Genomic DNA, 7,532 nt, shown 5'->3' with positions numbered 1-7,532 from the left:
TTAAAAAGTGAAAAGGTTTGAGAGTTCAGCCACCAATGGTAGACAAATTAAAATAAACACTGTGCAAGATCCCAGAATTGATATCTTAGAAGGTTGTTGGATTGAAGGAGGTTACAGAGACAGAGAGAATGAGAGAATGAAGGATTGAAGGGATTGTAAAACAAGAGTGACAATTTTAATACTGAGATATTTGTTAAGCATTATAGGTGAATGGAATACACAGAGAGCTACGACAGGAGTGGCAGAGTTTCAATGACATCAGGTTTACTGAGTGTAGAAAGTAAAAAGGGGAAGGCCAGGCAATGTAGTAAGATCAGGTAATTTGAGTGAACATGAACAAGTTTTATAAAACATAATAATTTACAAGGGGTAATAACAGAGGACATCCTCTGGAACTAGCACTCTCAGGCTCCAGCTCCATGTGATCGGACACTGGTGTGATATAACTCCTTAAGCAGTTGCTCAGTAGCTGTTCTTAGAATAATAAAGGCAAAGGATTTCAGTAGCTGATAAGCTGAGGCTTAAGTCAGTCTGACAAAGCTGCCAAAGCAGAAATAGCTGAGGTTAATGGAGGTGCAGATATATAGTCTTAAGTCATCTCTTGATCAAATATGTCACCACAGTTGAAAACACTCTGATTTAGCCACAGATAGTTCACATGAAAATGATGCTATGGAATGGAATCTGTGGTGGGGACGAAAGCCAACTCATGTTTTCCAACCATTTAGCACATGCAGGTGGAAATCAGCTTTCTTGCATTATACTGATGAAAATGTTATACAGCATTCCATAAACTTATACACATTCAATTAGTTTTAATGGATTACAGGCAATGTAGAAGCAAGTCCATCATATTAAAATGCACATCTTTCACATATAATATGCCATAATGTCTTGTCATGCAAGATTTTCCTTAACTATGGATATATCACTGGAGCTTCACCATATTGAAATGTCCATAAAATGTATGAGGAAATGCATAGGCATCCTACAGTACATCTGCATAATTGTGTTCAATGGCACAATTAGCTGAAAAGCTATAGAATTCTTATCATAAAAGAGTGACCAGAGAGTCAAGTGACAAATATGAGTGGTTATTCCATTCATTGTCTCCCCTGTTTCACATGTGGCTATATTGTGTCGAAGATCAGTGTCTCCAGAGATTGAGCCTCAAAACAAAGGGCAAAGGCAGAACTGAGCTCTACTCGAAAGAAGACCCTTTAATAAAGAGCTATCATTCGGTTACCAATACATTATTAAACAAGGAAACACCTGACAGCTGAAATCTTGATGTGTTGTCTGTGGCTCTGGACACACTTGTGTGTTTATGTTTTATCCCAGAGTTCTGAACGCAATATTTGGCTGGCATTCCAATGTAGTATTGTTGGGGTGTTGTCCTGTTAGAAGTATTCTCTCTATAAATAGTTGCTGGTAGTACAGAATTTGGTGAAAAAAAGCATGCTGTTAAAAGCTTTTCATCTTGCACACATTAGGACAGAATCACAAGAATAGTAAATCTCTAAAGGAAACAATACTTTACTAAATGAATGATTTGGAGTGGGCTGTACAAAGTTAAAAATCACACAACACCAGGTTTTGTCCAACAGGTTTAATTGGAAGCACACTAACTTTCGGAACGCCGTTCCTTCATCAGGTGATAGCCTGATGAAGGAGCATCGCTCCGAAAGCTAGTGCTTCCAATTAAACCTGTTGGACTATAACCTGGTGTTGTGTGATTTTTAATTTACTAAATGAAGCAATGGACTCTGTTTGTTGGAGGTATGCACCACAGAACAGTTGACTGCCAAGTTTTTGTTTAAAATTCAAACCAGGTAAGCGGATTTTGGATTTCTTAGTAACAATCTTATATTTTGGCCTGTAGTTATGCTATTCCCCAAAACCAAAAACATTCTGCCTGTATCTTCTGAATTAAAACTTTTCACTAATCTAGTAATGATGACCATTACTAGATTAACCCCAGTCTTGCTTTTTGAAGATAAAATATATTTGTACACTCGTGTTAGAGTCAAACAGTATGGAAACAGACACATTGCTCCAACCAATCAATGCAGAACATAATCCCAAAGTGAACTGGCCCCACATGCCTGGTCCTGGCCCATATCCCTCCAAACCATATTCCTATTCTTGTTGCAGCTCTATAAAACTTTGGTTGGACCGCACTTGGAATACTGCATCCAGTTCTGGTCGCCCTATTATAGGAAAGATGTGGGTGCTTTGGAGAGGGTTCAGAGGAGGTTTACCAGGATGCTGCCTGGACTGGAGGACTTATCTTATGAAAGGAGGTTGACTGAGCTTGGACTTTTTTCATTGGAGAAAAGGAGGAGGAGAGGGAACCTAATTGAGGTATACAAAATAATGAGAGGCATAGATAGAGTCGATAGCCAGAGACTATTTCCCAGTGCAGAAATGAGGGGTCATAGTTTTAAGCTGGTTGGAGGAAAGTATAGAGGGGATGTCAGAGGCGGGTTCTTTACACAGAGTTGTGAGAGCATGGGATGCGTTGCCAGCAGCAGTTTTGGAAGTAAGGTCATTGGGAACACTTAAGAGACTGCTGGACATGCATATGGTCACAGAAATTTGAGGGTGCATACATGAGGATCAATGGTCAGCACAACATCGTGGGCTGAAGGGCCTGTTCTGTGCTGTACTGTTCTATGTTCTATGTATCCATCCGTTGTCGAAATTAAATTGACTCGACTCAAATGCTTGCATGGGCAAAGAAAAAGTTTATTTCAGACCTCTGCAAAGGGACCCAATACATTGGCAAGACGCCTCATGTAAGGGGCGTTTGATAGTTTTCACATATTCCCTTTATAGTCTAATTCGCTTCTTCTTATCAACACTTGCAAGGTTAGGGGCCTGGAACATTTGAGTTCCTTTCCATATATGGAGTTGTTTTTCTCATTCCTTGACTGTTGATAAGGTAGTTTAACTGGCCTTGTAAGTCTGCTGTTAGGTTGGTTTACCTTTACATTTTTCTCTTTGTTTGCAATACTTGTCCCTAGTTTCAGCCAGGTCCTTACTTCTTTGTTTCCCTGTGCCTTTATAGATTTCACAATAAATGATAATTTTCCATTACACTATCCAAATGTATTTAAACATTGTTTATTTTGAAATTTTCTTTGCCCACTCTCCGATGCCTCCATATTTTTAGAATATGGTGACCAGAATTGTATTGAGTATTCTGGGCTAATCAAAGTTCAGTACAGGTTCTCCCCTTTTCAGTTCTATCCCATTAGAAATAAAGCCATGTGTTTGTGCTCTTTTGAAGACTTGCTAAACTGTGGCGCAATATTTACCAATTGGCGTTCTCATACTCAAGCAATATCTTTGTTCATTTGCCCCACCTGAAATTACATCCTAAGTGATGAATCATCTCCCTATTTTTCCCACCAAAATGGATTACCTTTTGAATGAGATAGTAATGTGTACTCTGCAGTAGGCAACAAAGATTCTACGGCACAATTTGTTGAAAAGCAATAGAATTTGCTGCAGTATCCTGGTATTTATCCCTCAACTAGTATTGCAAAAATAGATCAGCTGAACATTATCCAATTGCTGTCTGGAGCCTTTTGTGTGCATATTTCCTACTTGATGGAGATCCCTACAATTCAAAGGTACTTAATTCACTGTAAAACACTTTGGGATATCCTAATGTATTATAATTGAGTTCAAAAATCTGTAAAGTGTATTTTATGATTTTTTTTGTGTTTTCTTAAACACGTAACTTAATAGTTAGTGATGGAGGAAAGGTAAGGATTATGGGAAGTTTGTATATAAGCAACTATGGCTATCATTCACAGATTATTTGACCAAGCAGAGCTTGGGCAGGAAGAGGATACAATGTTGTCACTCTATTCCTTTTACTCCTCCTCTAGTTCCTGCTACATTATTTCCATCTCATCCACATCTTGCACTTTCTGAGTTCAATAGAGGCAGAATGGAATCACTGCACATTCTGTGAGAAAGTGAGTACATTTAAACTTAAAGGATAATTTATTTGTTTTATAAAATTTAGCACTGCTTGTTTGCAGTTGACATTTTACTTACATTTTCTGCTTTTAGGTTTCTTCCAGGCTTAGGTGGGGCTAATCAAGCTCTCTGCTGGAGTATAAATGATATTAGCTAATTAAGTATTAGTCCTAAGCTAGCTCTGTAACTGCCAGATAATACATTCATCTGAAGTGTTGGTGTGTAAATCAAAAAGGTGTAGTGTGGTACATAGAGGTAGAGTGGAATTACTGTGAGTTTGTCAGTGAGGAAGGGACAGGGCTGTTTTTCTCTTCTCTATGCTTGGCAGATGACCGGAAGTTGTACAATTTGAAAACAAAGAGTGACATCGCAGGAGAACAGTGGATACACTAATCTCTAGTCTTCATTTAATATTAAACAGCACAAAAGTAAGCTTAAGTAAAGGTAGCCATGTACAGTGCCCATCCCAGGACACATTGACAACACCTCACATGTCTGAATGAATGAATGAATGCATTAGCTTTAACTTTATTGAAACAATGCTGAAGATGATGGTTCCTCAGAGGAGTACAGCAAGCACTTGACCCATGGCAACACCAGTGGGGCAACTGAGTATGAGGGAAGAACAGTGGGAGAGTACCAGTGATAGATAATCCATTATATAGGGGACAGACAGATGTTTCTGTGGGTCATAAGTGTGTCTCTAGGATGTTAAATGTAGATGTAGAGAGGTTCTTTCCTCATGTGGGGGCAATCTAGAATGATATTGAATGAGATGAATATAGTTCTAGAATAAGGCATAGTAGATTTAAACAGAGAAGAAGAGAAATCACCTCTCTCAAAGAGTCGTGCATCTGTGCCCACTACCCCAGAGTCGGTTGAGTGCTGGGACATTGAGTTTAATGAGGAGATAGACAGATTTTTAATTAGTAATGAGTCGAAAAGTTATGGAGAGCAGGCAGGAAACAGGAGCGAATGTTGAGACGAGGTCAGCCATGATCATATTAAATGGTGGAGCAGGCTCGAGAGACTGAATTGCCTATACCTTCGCATAGTTCTTATGTTTGTAAGTCTGCTCCCTCCCTAGGGCTTGGATCAAGGATATCACAGTGTGGTTGCAAGGGAAGGGTGACAGGCCAGAGGTCTTGGTCTCCATTGGGAGCAATTATACAGGTAGAAAGGGAGATGTGGTTCTGCAATCAGAATTCAGAGAACTGGGGGAAGCAGATGCCTAGTGGTATTATCGCCGGACTGTTAACCCAGAGATCCTTTGGTGACCCGGGTTTCAATCCCACCACGGCAGATGGTGGAATTTGAATTCACTAAAAGTCCGGAATTAGGATTCTAATGATGACCACAAATCCATTTCGATTGTTGGGAAAAACCCATCTGGTTCACTAGGGTTCTCTAGGGAAGGAAACTGCCATCCTTACCTGGTTGGGCCTACATGTGACTCCAGACCCACAGCAATGTGGTTGACTCTTAACTGCCACATTGGCACATCCCTATAGGCAATTAGGGATGGGCCATAAATGCTACCTAGCCAGCCCTCATCATTTGAATGAATAAACAAAAGTATGAAATTAGCAAGCAGGATGTCAAAGTAGTATTTGCCCAGTGAGCACAGAAATAAGACAGATGAATGTGTGGCTGGAAAGATGGTGCAGGAAGGAAGGGTTCAAATCCGTGGCAATCTAGGATTGGCTCCTGAGGAGATAGCACCTTTACAAGTCGGGTTGCATCTGAACAAAGTCGGGACTGAGAAAGCGTTTTCCTAGTGGTGTTGAGAGGGCTTTAAATAATTCTGGTATAATGTGGGAACCAGGAGAAATATTTAAAGAGTAATACAAGGTCCTTAAAATACTGTGTGAGACACAGTATCTAATCTAATCTAATCATAACACCAGAGTAGAGAATGGCAAATTAACAGTTGGAGTCACAGTAAGGGAAAAATTAAACTTTCTAAATCATGTTAAACTGTACAAAGTATACTGAATATGATTGGTGATTTATAGGCAAATGTGTCATTTGGAATGATGACGATGAGATGATATTTGAGATCTGCCTGATGGAAGGAAAGGACTAGATGTTAAATATTCTTGGCTCCTGGGTGTTTTGGAAAGAAAAGAAAGAAATCAAAAGAGAAGAATTGTTCAAGGTAAGACATAATTTGGTAAGGACTAGGGACCAAGCAGGGGATATTATATTGCACAGTGTTATCTGCAGACCACTAACTAGCGGAAAAGATGTAGAGGAATAAATTTGCAAATACATCATAGACCGATGCAAAAATTATACAGTAGTGCAGTTGTAATAGGGAACTTTAATTTTGCGGAGAAAGTGAGGTCTGCAGACGCTGGAGATCAAAGCTGAAACTTTATTGCTGGAACAGCACAGCAGGTCAGGCAGCATCTAGGGAACAGAAGATTCGACGTTTCGGGCACATGCCCTTCTTCAGGAATGAGCAGAGAGTGTTTCAACTTTAATTTTGCAAATTGAAATTGTTTTAGTGGTAATGTTAAGAGCAAGAACGACAAGAGTTCTCAGATTGTTTTCAGCAGAATTTTCGACAGCAATATGTGTCCAGCCCAACATGAAAGGAGATCTGGTTTTTGGAAATGCGTTGAGCCAATTAGATCAAGTGTCAACGCAGAAACACATAAGGGACAATGATCATGTATAATAAGCTTTAGGATGATGGGAGAAAATCTTTAGTCAATCCAGAGTAAGAATTGTTAACCAGGGAAAGCCAACTTCATTGGGGCAGGAATGAAGCTGCACTGCATTGACTGGAGCCAAAGGCTGGCAGAAAAATCAGGAGCAGGATAATGGTCAACCTTGAGAGAAGAGATGGCTTGGATACTGTCAATGCATATTCCTTCAAAAGAGAAAGATAAGGTCAAAATTTCAGCACTCCCTGGAAGAACAGGGTGATAGAAATTAGGGCAAAGAGGATAAAGTGTGCTTCTGATTAGGTTTGTTCTGGTGAACGCAACTGAGTACCAACCTGAATACAAAATGTTCAGAAAGGCAACTGTGAAAATAAATAAGAGAATTGAAGAGGGAGTATGGAAAAGCTGGTAGCTAATGATACAGGGAAATAACAAGGTTTTTATTCTGACAATGAGAGCTAAAACTTGGTAAAAGGAGGCTTAGGGCTGATTAGGGACCAAAAAGGTAATTTGCATGTGGTGACAGAAGGCATGTGAAGATATTGTATCCAGGAAGCACATGTTACTCAGATCGTGGTGACAAAATTCAGTCACTACAAGATTCAAAATTGATGAGTAGGAAGTGTTAGATGAGCTATTGAGGCACATGGACCAGTTGAGATGCATCCAACCATAATGAAAGAAATTGCAAAGGTGCAAATCATAATCTTTCAGTCTATCTGAGACACAGAGGGCGATGCCAGAGAACTGGAGAATTGCAAACATTACACCTTTCTTCAAACAAGAATTGTAAGGAAATGCAGAGCAATTACAGTGGTGTCAGTTAACTTCAGCAGTGAGGAAAGCAATAATTCAAGATAGAAACAA

At 39.6% G+C, this 7,532-nt stretch overlaps 1 protein-coding gene across 1 annotated transcript in view; it reads left to right on the top strand.

Moving 5' to 3' along the window:
- The first annotated feature begins 3,467 nt into the window (after positions 1-3,467).
- dpep2 (dipeptidase 2) overlaps positions 3,468-7,532 on the top strand; it is a 93,164-nt gene continuing 89,099 nt past the window's right edge. Inside the window, exons 1-2 of the mRNA XM_087995915.1 lie at positions 3,468-3,638; positions 3,900-3,989. The gene's annotated coding sequence lies outside the window, so the exon portion shown is untranslated. The remainder of the gene's footprint in view (positions 3,639-3,899; positions 3,990-7,532) is intronic.

This window comes from Chiloscyllium plagiosum, unplaced genomic scaffold, assembly GCF_037043375.1.
Source record: "Chiloscyllium plagiosum isolate Xiang-an unplaced genomic scaffold, Cpla_swu_hap1 HiC_scaffold_17, whole genome shotgun sequence".
NCBI lineage: Eukaryota > Metazoa > Chordata > Chondrichthyes > Orectolobiformes > Hemiscylliidae > Chiloscyllium > Chiloscyllium plagiosum.
This window is presented reverse-complemented; position numbering and strand designations above follow the sequence as displayed.